Here is an 18,590-nt window from a genome sequence, read left to right as displayed (position 1 = left end):
GTGGGCCCATATTCCGACAAATGGTTAGAAGCCATGAAATCCGAGATAAATGGATCTTTGAGAAGAAGACGGACGTGGACGGTAATGTTGCCGTCTATGAAGCTCAACTTGTGGCAAAGAGTATTTCCACAAGTTCAAGGAGTTGACTACGATGAGATTTTCTCATCCGTAGCGATGCTCGTCGGAATCATGTTAGCATTAGCTGCAATTATGAAATCTGGTAGATGGATGTCAAAACAAGTTTCCTTACCAGTTTTCGTAAGGAAAGGTTGTATGTGATACAATCAGAAAGGTTTTGTCGATCCTAAGGTTGCTAAAAGGTATGCTAGCTCCAGCAATCCTTCCATGGACTAGAGCAAGCATCTCGGAGTCAGAATATACGCTTTGATGGAGTGATCAAAGTTTTTGGGTTTATACAAGGTTTGTTAGAAACTTGTATTTACAATAAAGTGAGTGGGAGCGCTACAACATTTCTGATAAGTATATGTGAATGACATATTGTTGATCCGAAATGATGTAAAATTTCTAGAAAGCATAAAGGGTTGTTTGAAAGGAGTTTTTCAAAGGAAGACCTGGATAAAGCTGCTTACATATTGGGCATCAAGATCTATAGAGATAGATCAAGACGCCTGATGATACTTTCAAATAACGCACACCTTGACATGATTTTGAAAGAGTTCAAAATAGATCAGCAAAGAAGGAGTTCTTGGCTATGTTACAAGGTGTGAGTATTGAGTAAGACTCAAGACCTGACCACAGCAGAAGAGAGAGAAAGGATGAAGGTCGTCCCCTATGCTTTAGACGTAGGCTCTACAGTATGCTATGCTGTGTACCGCACATGAAGTGTGCCTTGCCATGAGTTGGTGAAAGGGTACAATAGTGATCCAGGAATGGATCACATAACAGCGATCGAACTTATCCTTAGTATGTAGTGGACTAAGGAATTTTCTCGATTATGAAGGAGTTCGTCGTAAAGGGTTACGTCGATGCGAACTTTGACACTAATCTGGATGACTCTGAGTAGTAAACCGGATTCGTATAGTAGAGCAGTTATTTGAAATGGCTCCAAGTAGCGCGTGGTAGCATCCACAAGATGACATAGATATTCGTAAAGCACACACGGATCTGAAAGGTTCAGACCCGTTGACTAAATAACCTCTCTCACAAGCATAACATGATCAAACCAGAACTCATTGAGTGTTAATCACATAGTAATGTGAAATAGATTGTTGACTCTAGAAAACTCTTTGGATGTTGGTCACATGGTGATGTGACCTATGAGTGTTAATCACATGGTGATGTGGACTAGATTATTGACTCTAGTGCAAGTGGGAGACTGTTGGAAATATGCCCTAGAGGCAATAATAAATAGGTTATTATTATATTTCCTTGTTCATGATAATCGTTTATTATCCATGCTAGAATTGTATTGATAGGAAACTCAGATACATATGTGGATACATAGACAACACCATGTCCCTAGTAAGCCTCTAGTTGACTAGCTCGTTGATCAATAGATGGTTACGGTTTCCTGACCATGGACATTGGATGTCGTTGATAACGGGATCACATCATTAGGAGAATGATGTGATGGACAAGACCCAATCCTAAGCCTAGCACAAGATCGTGTAGTTCGTTTGCTCAGAGCTTTTCTAATGTCAAGTATCAGTTCCTTAGACCATGAGATTGTGCAACTCCCGGATACTGTAGGAATGCTTTGGGTGTACCAAACGTCACAACGTAACTGGGTGGCTATAAAGGTGCACTACGGGTATCTCCGAAAGTGTCTGTTGGGTTGGCACGAATCGATACTGGGATTTGTCACTCCGTGTAAACGGAGAGGTATCTCTGGGCCCACTCGGTAGGACATCATCATAATGTGCACAATGTGACCAAGGAGTTGATCACGGGATGATGTGAGTTACGGAACGAGTAAAGAGACTTGCCGGTAACGAGATTGAACAAGGTATCGGGATACCGACGATCGAATCTCGGGCAAGTAACATACCGGTAGACAAAGGGAATTGTATACAGGATTGATTGAATCCCCGACATCGTGGTTCATCCGATGAGATCATCGTGGAACATGTGGGAGCCAACATGGGTATCCAGATCCCGCTGTTGGTTATTGACCGGAGAACGTCTCGGTCATGTCTGCATGGTTCCCGAACCCGTAGGGTCTACACACTTAAGGTTCGATGACGCTAGGGATATAGGGAATAGATATACGTGGTTACCGAATGTTGTTCGGAGTCCCGGATGAGATCCCGGACGTCACGAGGAGTTCCGGAATGGTCCGGAGGTAAAGATTTATATATGGGAAGTCCTGTTTTGGTCACCGGAAAAGTTTCGGGTGATATCGGTAATGTACCGGGACCACCGGGAGGGTCCCGGGGGTCCACCAAGTGGGGCCACCGGCCCCAGAAGGCTGCGTGGGCCAAGTGTGGGAGGGGACCAGCCCCAGGTGGGCTGGTGCGCCCCCCCCACCAAGGCCCAAGGGCATGGGAGAGTGGGAGGGGGCAAACCCTAGGTCCAGATGGGCCTTAAGGCCCACCCTAGTGGCGCCCCCCCTCTCCTCCCCTGGGCCGCCCCCCTAGATGGGATCTAGGGCTGGCCGCCAGCCCTTGGGGTGGAAACCCTAGAGGGGGCGCAGCCCCCTCCCCCCCTATATATAGTTGAGGTTTGGGGCTGCCATAGACACGAGAACGTCTCTCTTTCGGCGCAGCCCTACCCCTCTCCCTCCTCCTCCTCTCCCGCGGTGCTTGGCGAAGCCCTGCGGGATTGCCACGCTCCTTCATCACCACCACGCCGTCGTGCTGCTGCTGGATGGAGTCTTCCCCAACCTCTCCCTCTCTCCTTGCTGGATCAAGGCGTGGGAGACGTCACCGGGCTGCACGTGTGTTGAACGCGGAGGCACCGTTCTTCGGTGCTTAGATCGGAATCAACCGCGATCTGAATCGCTACGAGTACGACTCCCTCATCCGCGTTCTTGCAATGCTTCCGCATCACGATCTACAATGGTATGTAGATGCACTCCCCTTCCCCTCGTTGCTAGATTACTCCATAGATTGATCTTGGTGATGCGTAGAAAATTTTGAATTTCTGCTACGTTCCCCAACACCTATTACCGTTGCCATACTCTCATGCAATGACAAGTGAATAAACACTCATCTTGAGAATAACATATCTAGCATGGAAAAATATCAGTCACCCCCTACCGTTTCATGAGCGGTACGAGCACACAAAAAGGAAATTATTTTGAAAATTAGAGATGGCACATACAATTTGCTTAGAGCGGCACGAGAATACCGCATATAGGTAGGTATTGTGGACTCATATGGCAAAACTGGGTTTAAGTATTTCTACTTAGTACAAGTGAAGGCTAGCAAAAAGATTGAGAAGCATCCAACCAAGAAGCAAAAATCCTCATAAACGAGCATTAAGCATAACTAACACCGAATAATGCACCACAAGTAGAATGTAATTTCATTGCATAACTATTGACTTTCGTGGTTGCATAGGGAATCACAAACCTTAACACCAATATTCTTACTAAAGCATAATTACTCACCAACATGATTCACATATCACTATCATCATATCTCAAAACTATTACAAAGAATCAAGTTTATTTTGTCCAATGATCTTCATGAAAGTTTTTATTATATCCCTCTTGAATATCTATCGCTTTGGGACTAGTTTCATATATTGCAATTGCTTTTGGCAAGCTCAAATAAATTTAAGTGAAGAACATGAGCATAAAAAATTTCATCTCTCAAAATAATATAAGTGAAGCATGAGAGAATTTGACAAACTACTCCAAAAAGATATAAGTGAAGATCAAGTGAGTAGTTAAGTAAATGGGTAGCTATTGAGGACTCCCTCTTATTTAAAAGACTTTCAAATCTAAGTATTTTATTGAAACAACAAGCAAATAAAATAAAATGACATTCTAAGAATAGCACACATCATGTGAAGAAGCAAAAACTTAGGCTCAACCGAGGCTAACCGATAATTGTTGATGAAGAAAGGTGGGATGCCTACCGGGGCATCGCCAAGCTTAGATGCTTGAGACTTCTTGAAATACTAACTTGGGATGCCTTGGGCATCCCCAAGCTTGAGCTTTTGTGTCTCCTTAATTCCCTTTATATCACGGCTTCCCTAAATCTTAAAAGCTTCATCCACACAAAACTCGACAAGAACTCGTGAGATAAGTTAGTATAAATAAATGCAATAACCTTATCATTATCTACTGTAAAAAATCACTAAAATTATAATTTAACATTGCATACTAAATGCCTCTGCATATTTAAGACTCCTATCCTCAAATAGAATCATTAAACAAGCGAACATATGCAAACAATGCAATCATAACAGCAATCTGTCTAAACAGAACAGTTTGTACAGGATGAAGCAAGATCCATATTTATTTAACTCAAAAAAATTCTGAAAAATTACCACACTGCGGAAAATTTATCATATCTTATCTTGCAAAAAGTTTCAACATTTTATCACATTCTGACTTCTCTCAAGAATTGACACACTAGCGTGCAACTTTCTGTTTTCAAAACAACAACTCATATACTTGTAAACTAATCATGGTAAAGGCTACACTTGACATTTTTATTGAAATAAAAGATACAAAACATTCTATAAATAACAGAAAGTAAATCCTAACAAAATAAGATGATGCTCCAAGCAAAACACATATCATGTGACGAATGAAAATATAGCTCCAAGTGAGGTTACCAATAATGTTGGAGACGAAAGAGGGGATGCCTTCCGGGGCATCCCCAAGCTTTGTTGCTTGGATCTAACTTGAATATTACCTTGGGGTGCCTTGGGAATCCCCAAGCTTAGGGTCTTGTCACTCCTTATTCTTCTCATATCGATATCTCACCCAAAACTTGAAAACTTCAATCACACAAAACTTAACGGAACTTCGTGAGATGCGTTAGTATGATAAAACAAATCATTCACTTGGGTATTGTCAAGACAAGATTCATAATTGTTTCCACTTAATGCCTACCATAATATATCATTTCCACAATTTATATTGAGCAATATAAGCCATAGAAACTAGAAAACAAGCAAACTATGCATTGAAAATAGAATCTGTAAAAAACAGAATAGTCTGTAGTAATCTGTACTCTAACCATACTTCTGCAACTCTAAAAATTCTGAAACATTAGGACAACATAGAGAATTTGTATATCAATCATCTTTAAAAAATTCAGATCAAAAGCACGTTCCAGTTAATTTTAGAAATTCCTGGACTGGGCGCAAAAGTTTCTGTTTTTGCACAGAATCAAGTCAACTATCATCCACACTATCCCAAAGGCTTTACTTGGCACTTTATTGAAACAAAAGCTATAAAACATGATTACTACAGTAGACTAATCATGTGAACACAGAAAAACATTAGGTAAAAGTGTTGGGTTGTCTCCCAACAAGCGCTTTTCTTTTATGACTTTTAGCTAGGCATGATTGGTATGCGTCGACCAAATTAAAAGCATTCAATTCTTGGTCGGTAAAAGCGGCCTCACACTTTCAACTTCCGAATTGGTAACCGACACATCCTCAGGATCTTCGACAGGCTGGTGCATTGCGAAATCCCCGCACTAACTCTCGCCCGGTCTGAGGATCTTCGGCCACTCCCGGACACTTCCAACATGTTTTTGGACGGGTGGGGTGGTACCTTCTTCCTGTTGGCCCAGATTGAATTTCAGTGGAGCCCTACGCAGATAAGGCTAGTAATGAACTAATGGCAATTCTAGGGCATATTACCTTTTTTCCGAACACGCGATTGGCACGGTCGCTTTTCGTTTAGAGGTTCCTTTGTTGGTTGGAGTTGACGCCGCCTCCGTTGATGTTCGGCATGAGGTGCGGCGGCCCTTGAGTGTAGAAGTTAGCGTAGCCGGAGTAGCGCGGGCCGAATGCCTTGTTGGAAAGGAGGCTTTCTTGCTACTTACGGCGAAGGAGGGGAGAAGCCCGGGGTAATCAGCTATGATAGCCACCTTGGAGCCATCGAGGCTTTCCTGGAAGAAAACCTTGTCCTCAAAATCAATTGATATCTCCGGGTCCTCGTGAAAGCCAGGGTCATCGTCATGAGAATAATCCTTCAGTTGAGGAGCAGGGCAACTGATGCCTTCCACTTGGCGTCTCCGGCTCTGTTCGGAAAAATGGTTGAACCGATTAGTATTCGGGCGTGATATCTGAGCTATGTACACAAGTTTGTACTTACCCATTCGATGGGGTTATAGCTCGTGTAACCTTTCCAGATTCTCGGACGGGCGAATTCTTCTTCTTCGCCTTTGAAAAGATCCGCCAATATGGCGGCCATTGCTGCTTGATTGTTCGACCCCTATCGCTTGTAGCGGGATGCGTCACTTGTCCCATTATAGGACCACAGGGGATGCGTCCTTTGTTGAAGGGGTTGAACGCATCGGCCGATCGCGGCGGCCATTACGTCAACTATGGTCAATCCACCGTGGGCTAGCACCCTTACTTTGCGGCTAGGCACTGCACCTCGGGGGACTCTTCTTGGGAGGGGCCTTCGGGCCGCCAGTTTAGTCTCTTCTTCAGCGGGGCGTCCGAATACCCAGGCAGACCTCTCCGAACCGGTTCGAACAGGGGGACGTCTTCAATATAAAACCACTCCGAAGACCACTCTTCGGAATCTTTCTTTGGAGTCCGGTTGGGATATCCAGTGCCGGCTATACGACACACTTCGGCTCCGCCTACTTCAAGAATTGACCCCCATGGGTGCGACGGACGAGGCAGAAATATTTCCTCCGTAGCTCGAAATGGGCCTCACAGCGTAGGAACATCTCACGGAAAGCGACGAAGCTAGAAATATGCAGAATTGATCCTGGGGTGAGGTTGTGGAGCTGGATCCCATAAAACTCTAGCAGGCCCCTTAAGAAAGGGTGAATGGGGAATCCTAGGCCTCTTAGAAGGAAGGATACGAAACATACCCTCTCATCCTTATTTGTATTGGGAAAGTTCTCTGCGAAGGCCTCGCCATCGGCCGAGGTCAGCCCCGCACGAACGGGCACGAGATCTGCGGCTGGAAGATACCCTTGCCGCTGGAGATCGCATAGCTGGAGCCGTGAGACGGAGCAACTTGGCCAATCGCCCGGTAGTTGGCCGTGAGGGCGCATGGATGATCCAGGGGAGTCGGCCATGTCCCTCGAAGGTTTCTTCTGGATGAGATTGGATTTCATGTTTTGAGATGATGGACTGCTCGATGCGCCTCTGGCCTATTTGACGGGTATGCTTCTGGCCCTCGGTGGGTGTTTTTGTAAAAAACACGGGACTGTTCGCCTTCTGGCAGACGCACAGAAATCGAGGGTCACTCTGGGCAAAGTTAATGGTGAGGGCTCGCCTCGATATTGGCTTAAAAGTTATTGGTGACCGAACTATTGAAGTCACCCGAACAAGAAGATGGGGAACTCGCCTCGCAAGCCGAAGACTTTGAGGAACCATGGGGCGATTAGCGGTGGTGAGCTCCGGCGTTGAAGGCTAGTTCGGGGGCTACTTAGGGAGTCCTCGAGTGGCCGGCTTATCTCTCATGGGTCGGACTGTTGGGCCGCATTATGTTCGGTCCAAAGACCTTTCTGCATTGGTGTGCGCTCCAAGACAAGGTAGAAGATCCGGTGTTCCCCTCTATGTAACCGGCTATATGTAAACCCTAGTACCTCTGGTGTCTATATAAACCAGGGGGTTTAGTCTGTAGAGGCCCGAAGAACAATCACCGTCCTACTAGTTAGGGTTTAGTTCATCTGATCTCGTTATAAACAAGCAATATAATCAAGCAGGACGTAGGGTTTTACCTCTCAGAGAGGGCCCGAACCTGGGTAAATATCGTGTCCCACGTCTACTGTTCCCCATCGATCCAAGGTCCACAGTTCGGGACTCCATACCCGAGATCCGTCGGTTTTGACACCTACACCCATCACTTCGAGTCATGTACACCCCAAGGGTGATAAGGTTTTTGGGGAGCGCTCTGCGCGACTACTGACTTCTTCATCACGGAAACCACGGACGCCGACGACCACTTCCCAAACGACGACTTCTTCCACGATGTCGACAACGTCTTCGACGACATGGCCAGCAAAGACGTCAACCCAACCCCAATGCTATTGTCTTAGCTCAGTATGTTTTCGTGTTCTTTCTGTTTGAGATCCTACCACAGTTTCTTGTTCTAGCTTCTGTTCTAGATTTGTTCTGTTCACATTCACCTGTTCAGATGCTATTTGCATACTCTCTGTCGGATTGCGTGACTTACTTTATCTTACTACGATAGTCATGTTTTATTTACTATTTCTGTTAATAAAATCATTTGGTAAATTGCTCGTATTTTCAACACGACTTACCTGAATGTGTGAATACAGAAGTAGCATTTACACATGGTCGGCTCGATCGTACGATAGATGACCAACAACAAAGCATGCAGGTAGGATTTAACTTAATAGGAGGTGCGACGATGAATGCCATATTTAGGTACTCCATCTGTTTCATAATATAGTGTCTATAGATTTTTACAAAAGTCAAACATTACAAACTTTGATCATATTTATAAAGAAAAATAGGTACATATAGAATACCAAATGCACATCATTGGATATATCGTGAGTTATATTTTTAGAATGTACATGTTTGATATTGTAGATGTAGACATTTTCTCTATACATTTGGTGAAAGTTGGAAAGTTTGACTTTCACAAAATTTATAGGCACTACATTGTGGAATGGAGGGAGTAATACACGTGAGCAGAAAACCCAACATGATTTTTCCTCGGTTTTCTTTGTACACTTATAGGGAAGGTTTTTTCTTCGCACTGCAATCATACATGCTCATAAACACGTACATATACTCACCTCTATAAACGCACACACACACCTTACCCCATGAGTACCTCGAAGATACTAAGCCGGCACAACATTTTGAGATTGACGAACTCGCCATAGGCGCCTCGTAGTCAACGAGAACGTCTCTTCCATGGAGCAAACATCATCTAAAATAAATCAAGAAAAATATGAGCACTAGTGTGGAGTCTAGGACTTGAACTCTGGTGGGTTGGGGATACCACTATCCTCCTAACCATCCAAGGACAAGTTAGTTGGCCACTTGTATGCAACACTGCTACACATTGGGGCTAAGACGACAGCTGTATCGCAGACCATGTGACCGAACTGTGTGCTATACGGGCATCGCAAATCGTAGTAAAATAAACCCATGTGCCAGAAAGCGAAACGTGTGTCACGGCCCATCCATCGGGCACGATTTTGTTAAGAAGACCGTATGTGATAATGGGCACACCACAAAATGTCATGTTGGGTGTGCATATGTCGTCGTAACGCGCACGGTTTGTATGTTAGCAAAATGTGTGCGTTCGTTGCCAAATGCTTAACAAAAACAAAAGACAAAGACAAAATGTTTGCAATGGTTTTAACCATTGCACAGCATGCTTGTTATGAATATTTGTGTGCGAAGATTTGAAATGTACACACACGAATTTAAGAGGAGGCTCGTGTGTGATAGCTCTTGACAACACACATGCTTCTACGCTAGGTCGTGCTTTCTTTTTTCCTAAGTTTTTTATCAATGGTGTTATCTAAACACGCCACCATTTTCCGCCAGTCCTCGACCGGTCTTCTGACACCAGCATGAGTGGTGTTAAATAAAAGCCTATGCGGTGACACACCATAGCGCGCAAACAGAGCTAGCGCAGTCTGTACCATTTCAAGCATGCCACCCTGAAAAAGTGCCGTCTCTGTCATAAACATCTGGTCGGAGCAGGCCGGAGAGCAAGAACCGGTGCAGGCGCCACGGCCCTTTGAGGTCGATGGCGTCCTCAGAAACGAGATAGATGATGTCATGCTGCGTGTAATCGCCAGGATGGAGCAGACACTTGGCGCAGAAGCGCGGAGCGGCGGGGGCACGCATGACAGCAAGAGCGACGGCGCATCGCGGAGCAAGAGTGCGATGCACCGCAATGCAAGAATGGATCCAATGCGATGGTTTTTTACTTGGTCTTATTAAGGATTATTCATTTTCATTATTTATTGTTGTTTCTTTTTTTTACATTCTTAAACTTTTCTTAATTTTACGAACATTTTGTAAATTAATGATACTTTTCAAATTATCGAACATTTCCAAACTTTCATTTTTATATCAAATCCATGAACATTTTTTGAATTTTTGAACTTACAAAAAAACCTTGATCATTTTTGTAACATGCGAACATTTTTTTAAAATTCATGAATCTTCTTTTAGAATTTGTGAATATTTTCAATCATGATTTTCGAAAACAGTTGGTGAAACTTTTTTTAAAATATGTAAATAATTTTGAAATTCATGAATTTGTTTCAAATTCCTGAATATCTTTTGAATTTTGAGATTTTCTAAAATTTATAATTTTTCTGAACTTCTTTTATACAGTTCTCGAAGCTATGGATTTTTTCAAGTCTATAAAAAACTGGTTTCATTTTATCGTTGGACGCTAATGGTCAGCACCGAAAGAGCCGAATAGGGGGCGCACCTATGTCTCGCTTTAGGCAATTCCTATTTGGCGCTGCAGGCGCCCATTACAGTGCAATTTGCAAACGGGCGCCTGCAGCACTCCCAGCGGGCCGGTCCATTTCTACGTTTTGTTCTTTCTGTTTCCAGGAAGGGCTACGCGGGAGCTCCTAACCAGCGCTTTTGGTGCCGCTAACAGGTACTGGCGCCCGCGCGCTACCCACCTGGGCCTGGCCCAACAAGGCCGATGCGCCCGGTTGCCACGACCTGAACGAGCGAAAAAGTGCAAAAAAAAGACACCCTCTCCAGGATTCGAACTCTAGACGTTACCTTCTCGTACAAGCGGACATATTTTTTTAGAACGAAGGCTCAAGAAAGAGCCCGGCTTTGAATTAACAAAGCCATCTACCGGCCAGGCATTACAGAGAACCAACAAGGCAAACAAAGAAGAAAAAGATACAAGGGACTGATGGAGCAGCTTACAACGCAACACACACTAACAAGCACAAAAATAGGAAAATGGAGCACAACTTGCTAATGTCGCTGCCCACTACACTAAGGGCCAGGACAACCAAACAGTAGATAGCCAAGGATCAGCCGGCTGCTAAGGGCAAGACCAAGATTGTGTCTGTAACATCGGGCGGAGAAGGGACAGCTCCTACCTCCTCAGATGCCGAAGAGGGCCCCTACCCTCTCGTCCTGGCTCGAGGACGCCGCACCGTCGGCAAGAGAGACGCTCACCCGAGAGCTAGGATAGGAGCCAGCTTCACGGCCACTCGTGAAGAACACGTCGCCTGACCTGCACGAAGCCAAAAGCACACCACGTCAGCTACAACGCCGCCGCCCGCGGACACCCAGCAAAGAGGGAAAGCCACTTGGGGCAATCGAAGAGGATGAAACAGCACCGAGCCAAGCCACAGCAGCGAGCATCATGAGAGCAAAAACAGTCGCCGCAGAGAAGAACCGGGTACTCAACAACACGGCTGCCAGCCACGCCGGAGAGAAACCACCAAAGGGGACGCCGGATCTGCAAATCATGGCATCGCTAGCCACTGTAGAGAGGACAAACCAGATGCCAGACGCCTCCACGCCAAGGCAACACTCACCCAAACCTGCAGCATCCCCAGGCGACGTCTCCATGGAGAGCACGACGCACACGGCGACGACGCCGCCCAATCCGGAGAGGATTTTGAGCTTTCGCTCGGGAGCAAGGTAGGGGGTGGGCAAGGAGGGTCCTCAACGGCGCCTCCAGGAAGGAAAGCGGCGCCCTTGGGCGTCGCCGCCGCCGAGGCCGGACCAACCGGCCTAGGGTTTCCCCCGGACCCAGACCTGAGCCACCAGCACCTCACCAGCCAGCGTGCCGGCAGCCACGGCCGCCGGACACCATGGATGGGGAGGAGGAGTGAGCCAGAGAGGTGGAGGAGTCATACCTTCAGATCTAATGAAGAAGAAGGCCTCCCGCCGCGACCACCAACCACCAGGGGCCTCGCCGCCCGAACGGCCGAGGAACCTGGCCACCAGCACCAACGGAGGCCGCCAGCTGAACGCCGACGCCTCGCCACCCGGGGTCGCCGCCCCGACGACCGCTGGCCTCCGCGAGAAAAACGGAGCGGCAAGATCCCCGCCGCCATCGTCACCGGCGGCCACGCAGGCTTGCCCGGCGACCTCCTCGGGTGGCGGCGAGGGAGATAGGGGGAGGGGTGGGGGTGGCGGCGCGAGGAAACCCTAGTCGCCGCCCGAGCCGCCCGAGCGGACGACGCGGTGGCTGGGAGGGGGGGCTAGTGGTTCAAAATCATTTCTACAGCGGACATAACCAGCAGACCTACTCGACACTAGTGCATGAGAAAAGTGTCAATAATATAAGGACATGCGGCCGCGCTATTAAATGCACTTAGTTTTCTGAATTATTTAAAATAACCGTGAACTTGAATAAGTTCATCAATTTATAAAAATTCATCATTTTTGAAGAAAGTTCATAAATCTGGAAAAGGTTCATTGATTTGTAAAAAAGTTCATCGGATTTGGAAAATAGTTCATCAATTTTGAAAAAAAATCATAGATTTTGAAAAAAATTCATTCGATTTAAAAAAGAGTTCACGGATTTTCAAAAAGGGTTCACAAAATCGGAAAAAGTTCAAATTTTTTGAACAAAAAGTTCACCAATCATGAAAAAAGTTCATCAAGATTAAAAAAAATTTCATCAATTTTGGAAAATAGTTCATCAATTTGAAAAAGAGTTCACGGGTTTTCAAAAAAGGGTTCACGAATTCGAAAAAAGTTCAATTTTTTTTGAACAAAAAAGTTCATAAATCTGGAAAAGGTTCATCGATTTTGAAAAAAAGTTCATCGATTTGAAAAAGAGTTCACGGATTTTCAAAAAGGGTTCATGAATTCGAAAAAATTCACCAATCATGAAAAAAGTTCATCAAAAATGGAAAAAGGTTCATCGGTTTTGGAAAAAAGTTTATCGATTTGAAAAAAGTTCATTCATTTTTGAAAATTCACATAAAATCAAAAAGTTCTTCAAATTTGAAAAAAAACCTCACAAAACTTTCAAAAGATCATCGCTTTTTAAAAAAAATGCTCATGCGTTCGAAAAAGAATTTTTTTTTAAAGAAATTAAAAGAGAACGAACAATGAAATAAAAAACCATCACAAAAAGCTGTCCAAAAAAACGAAAAAACCGAGCTGGTAGCTTCCAAAGACCGAGCTTCCACGAAGTGAAGACAGCATAAGAAGAAAAACGAAGAGATTAGTCATAAGCGTGAACAAGTCTTGGTGGTTAGTGCCTTTGCCGACGAAATAGGTGGTCTTGTGTTCGAATCTTGTTGCCCGCACCATTTTTTGGAATTTAACAGAAGAAGAAAAAAAAGTTAAATGGGCTGGCCCATGTAGCATCGATGGAAGGAGGCGGGGTGTGCGCCCGTTTGCGCCGACGCCTGTAACGGGCGCCGTATAGGAAATGCCGGGCCACGCCCTAACCACATGGTCGTCGCCCACAAAGTGGAATGTAACTTCGCTTTTGTCTTTTATATTCGGTATATACTTCAGTTCGGTTCTTTTTTTTCTTGTCCTTTTTTAATGCGTTTTTTCAAATTCGGGAACCTTTTTCTTTATATTGATGAACTATTGTAAATTTATATGATTTCTTTTCTAATTTGATGAACATTTTTCCAAATTCGATGAACTTATTTTCAAATTCGTGAACTTATTTTCATAATCGATGAACTTTTTTTCAACATCAACGAACTTTTTCCATGTTTTCAAATTTGAAACAAATTTGATGAACTTTTTCCAAACTTTATTGATATCTGATTTTTTTTAAAAATCGATGAACTTTTTCTCAAAATCATAAAATTGAAATTCCTATGCCGCCGCGTTTCCCGGTCCTTTTCTTTTAGTGCTTCGACCCGAAGCGATAGCTTGACGCGTTCGAATCTTGTTGCCCGCACCATTTTTTGGAATTTAACAGAAGAAGAAAAAAAAGTTAAATGGGCTGGCCCATGTAGCATCGATGGAAGGAGGCGGGGTGTGCGCCCGTTTGCGCCGACGCATGTAACGGGCGCCGTATAGGAAATGCCGGGCCACGCCCTAACCACATGGTCGTCGCCCACAAAGTGGAATGTAACTTCGCTTTTGTCTTTTATATTCGGTATATACTTCAGTTCGGTTCTTTTTTTTCTTGTCCTTTTTTAATGCGTTTTTTCAAATTCGGGAACCTTTTTCTTTATATTGATGAACTATTGTAAATTTATATGATTTCTTTTCTAATTTGATGAACATTTTTCCAAATTCGATGAACTTATTTTCAAATTCGTGAACTTATTTTCATAATCGATGAACTTTTTTTCAACATCAACGAACTTTTTCCATGTTTTCAAATTTGAAACAAATTTGATGAACTTTTTCCAAACTTTATTGATATCTGTTTTTTTTTAAATCGATGAACTTTTTCTCAAAATCATAAAATTGAAATTCCTATGCCGCCGCGTTTCCCGGTCCTTTTCTTTTAGTGCTTCGACCCGAAGCGATAGCTTGACGCGTTTTCCGTGGATAAGATGGCAGCACTCCAGCTCACTAAAGAATGGGACGGCAGTGGTCCGCCGGCAAGCTCGTTCTGATCCTGGACGCAGTACATTGGAATCCTGAAGCACCACCACGAACGCTACCGCGCGTGCGCCTGCGGTGCAGTAAGGGACCACCCTGTTGTGCCAGCAACCAACTCCGGCGTGTCAGCTTAGTTATCCTCATCAAGCCACAACCTTGATGTCTAGCTTCCCAACTGGTAGACGGTTCCCTTTCCCCCGGATCAATGAAGAAGGGAGAAGTCAGTTGATTCCTCCGAAGAACCGGAAGCGAAGCGCTATGCCGGGGCGAGGGGACGGGAAAAGAAACTGCTCCGAAGAAAGATATTGGGGTTCCCAATGCTTCTCCACGCCCAACGAGATGCGCCAACCTCGGGATGCTTTACTCCTAACCCCACGGCAGTTCCGAGACGGAGCTTAACCTGAGTCTCGGTTAAGAACGGCGATGATCTACGTTTCACACGGCGCACGATTCCATGGATAGTTTCATTCGAGATCGTGATGGAGGACATAGCTTACGATCATCGGCTTTGATCATGCCACTAGGCATTTGATTAGGACATTGCACAATGATCCGAACACTTTGTCGCATCTCTTCAATACGGATACAGTAACGATCATAGCGATCTCCTCTGGTACCTACTGGTACGTCAAGATCCGATTGGTCATGAACATCGTAAGGTGCTGCTCTTCGCGAATCCCAGCATACCCCAGGTTGGGATGGGTAGGCCCACCACTTCACTTTTGCACTTTCACTTAGGCCCGGGCCAAGTCAGTGGGGGGACCCTGTCGGGCTCCTTCCCCCCCAAAACAAACTGTATGTGGGAGTTTCCCTTCATACGGCTCGAATCATTCTCAGATGCCCCGAGAGGCATCTTTCCTTATGATCTGGTGGTTCACACACGCGCAAACGAGCACCGACCGCAACAGCAAGGAACTATGACCAATAGAGTCAGACACAGAGCGTCATACTTCTTTATCTTGTGATGGTTGAGGAGTTTCTTTCTCAGAGGGTGCGGGACGCTTGCGGAGTCCGTGCCTTCCGTACCACCACAGGTCGTTCTTGGGCAGATCCCGCTCCTAAACATAAGGGAGGGATAGGGGGAAAGGGGCCCTAAAAATCATATAAATAGGGTTGTAGAAAGACCACTTTCATTCGACGTTCCGGGGCGCCCGATTCGATCGACGAATTTGGCGAGCTGATCCGCTTTGATCCAGGAGAAAGCCCAGTCAGCCACCTTTTCGGTGCAGGTCACGTGACCTACAGCTCGGCCTTCGCTTTTTGAGACTTCCTCTACCCACATCTCTATGTGCCCGCAGCACTTTCATATGGAGAAAGATGGGCTTACCATGTTCCATCAATAGCACCTAACCTATGCCGATTTTGGCGGACCGTGCTCCACCCCGGTGAACTCATGCGGTTCCGACGTGCCCAGAGGCCAGAGGCGAATCCGTTCACGGTCCGTAGGACCAACACCATTCGAAGGTTGATGGCCCGCCCCGCCTAGAATAGGAATCTTTGACTGGGCTTACACACATTCGCTCACTTACGATGTCCCCCCTCAGCTCACCCTAGCCCCGGGTACGTCGTCTCCAAGGCTTCACACAAAATCTTCACTGACAACATATGCATGCTTTTGTAGGGTCAGGCAGAACCGTTGTTGCCTGATGGGAACTTCCCCCATATTGCTATCAATGTCTTCATGTCGCACGACCTCTTAACATTACACCACTGAATCCCCAATCCTTTGCTTGCTGTGCAGTGACAGTACCAATATCCACTAATCATTGTTTCCAGATACGGTTGCCGGTTGACATCTCTTCTAATTCGTCGATACGAGAAGCAAATTGTTGTGTGGAGGAATCAATATCTCGACATAAGCCAAGAGGCAGATCTTGTGCCACTCCACCAGGTCATATGAAACTGGCATGCATCATGGCTCCCGGGACTCTTTCATAGAATTCCAACAATTTCTCCCGCTCCTCAAAAGCCCAAAGGAACGGAGTTGATGCTCCCACATCCATAGCATGAGTAGTTGAAGCAAGTGAATGATTTGAAATTCGAGTTATTTCACAGAATAACACTCTTATATATTGAGCTCGTAATGGTACCTCACAATTCAAAAGTCTCTCTACGGCTGAAGAATGAGCGTGTTCTTGGGCCATCGTAGAAACATAGATAGGGTCAACGACGGAACGAACAACGAAACTTTACGACAGCTTTTTCGTACACGTTCACTTGCATCACATACACAAGTGCTCTCTGAACCGTGCAATAAGGTCACCCATAACACGGCTCTCCCACTGGAGTTACCTTAGCCCCGGGCCATGCTATTCCATGATATTGGAAAAAGTTGACTAATTATTATCATCGTCTTGAAAGCTGGGCGCCTTTTGAATATGAGTGGGGCTCCTAGTCTAGGCGGCGCCTTTGTGGAGCCAAACCGAAGGAAGAGCAAAAGGGCGAGGCCACACCCGGCTTCGAATAGGAGGGGGGCTTAGCTCTGGATCCCGCCTGCTTGCAGAAATGAATGGATCAGAAAGGGGGCTGGGTTCTATTTCCGGGCCGGGCAGGAGGTGAAGGCCAGAAGAAGAAGAGAAGTGCGCCTTCCAAGTAAGGAAGAGGATAAAAAGGTGCTGTCATCTATCTCGACCTGTTTCCTGAGGCGTTGGAAATGAAGACCGGCTCAGAGAATCACTGGCGTGCTTTCTCTCCCCCATCGTTTCGCCAACAAAGAAGTCATCCTTGACTTGACTATTGACCATTCCATCCCTACCGAGCCGCCTCTTCGAAGTATTTACCTCTGCCTTTCTTTTTTGAGAACATACCCTTCAAATCAAAAAGAAAAAAAGAAAGAAAAGTTCCTTGTCTGTGATTTAATCGGCCCTAAGGGAGTTTACTCGACCCATTCTCCAGTCTCCCGCATTGCTCAAGTGTGCGACTCCGTATGAGGACCTCCTTCCCTTTTGCTCTGCCCACTCTCCGTTCACACGGTTATCAAAGCGGAGGAAGGGCGGCCAGCAGGTACCACGAGCCCTCTGTCCCACACATCTATCAAGAAGCAAGTGTAGTTCACCGGTTCCACCGAATGCTCCTATCTCTCGGCAAAGATCGTGTGAGTGTGCAGTTATGCTTCGGATGCTTCGCCATGGAATAGATCGATTCAGTTCCCCTTCTTTTCCGGTGCACTCGCTTTGTATCTCCGACACACAAGGAAGGACGCGGTGGGAAGAAAGCTGCCCTAGCCTCTGTCCGGTCGATCATTCCGCTGGCATCTTGCATTCACGCCTCCGTTTGACTGCCGCTCGGGAATGTAGTTGTAGATACGTGAGTCTTAGTGGGTCGTTGGCTCCACCTCTTATCTCCTTCTACGACATGCTGTAGTCGTCGCCATATTCAATATGTCACTTAGTCATATCTGCCTCGCAGCGGGTCAGCACCTCCGAAAGAAAGGGAGGGAGGACTTCATTCAGTGACTCCGCGATCGCCCTCTAAACGATCAAAATAAGGTAAAGCTTGAAGATAAGTTTTGTACTCGATTAATTTCTCAGTCCCTCTAGTCGGGTGGGCGCCGGCCGGCCGGATCCCCCTGAAAACCGTACGTGCGGGTCTCTCCGCATGCGGCTCACGCCATTTGAGGTGGCCCAGCCCAGCATTCATTCGCCAAATCCTGTAGTGAAATTGAGACTGCTCGACCTCGGAAGCTAATTCGCGTGTAGGCAGCGCTGTCTTAATACCGTTGACTGTATCTATTCATTGATACATTGGCTCGCTCCCCCCCTCTTTTTTCAAGAATGAATGAGCCGCTCGGACCTTCCATTTCCGTCAAATGACCCGGCTTCCCCTGGCTCTTCCACCGTCCGGGCTCCCTTTCCTCCCTATGCTCCCCCGGCGCAGGCCCACCACGCTTCGCGCCTGCGGTGTTTTCGCCAGACGGTCTTTGCCAGTAGTGCCATCCTCCCCGCAGGCTGTCTGTATGG

The 18,590-nt window shown here is 45.9% G+C and overlaps 1 pseudogene; it reads left to right on the top strand.

The window, feature by feature from the left end:
- Nucleotides 1–17,542: 17,542 nt before the first annotated feature.
- LOC141041585 (uncharacterized) lies at nucleotides 17,543–18,217 on the top strand (annotated as a pseudogene).
- The last annotated feature ends 373 nt before the right edge of the window (nucleotides 18,218–18,590 follow it).

The sequence above is a fragment of the Aegilops tauschii genome, chromosome 2 (assembly GCF_002575655.3).
Source record: "Aegilops tauschii subsp. strangulata cultivar AL8/78 chromosome 2, Aet v6.0, whole genome shotgun sequence".
NCBI classification, from domain to species: Eukaryota; Viridiplantae; Streptophyta; class Magnoliopsida; order Poales; family Poaceae; genus Aegilops; species Aegilops tauschii.
The sequence above is the reverse complement of the archived record's forward strand: the minus strand, read 5'-3'. Positions and strand labels throughout refer to the sequence as shown.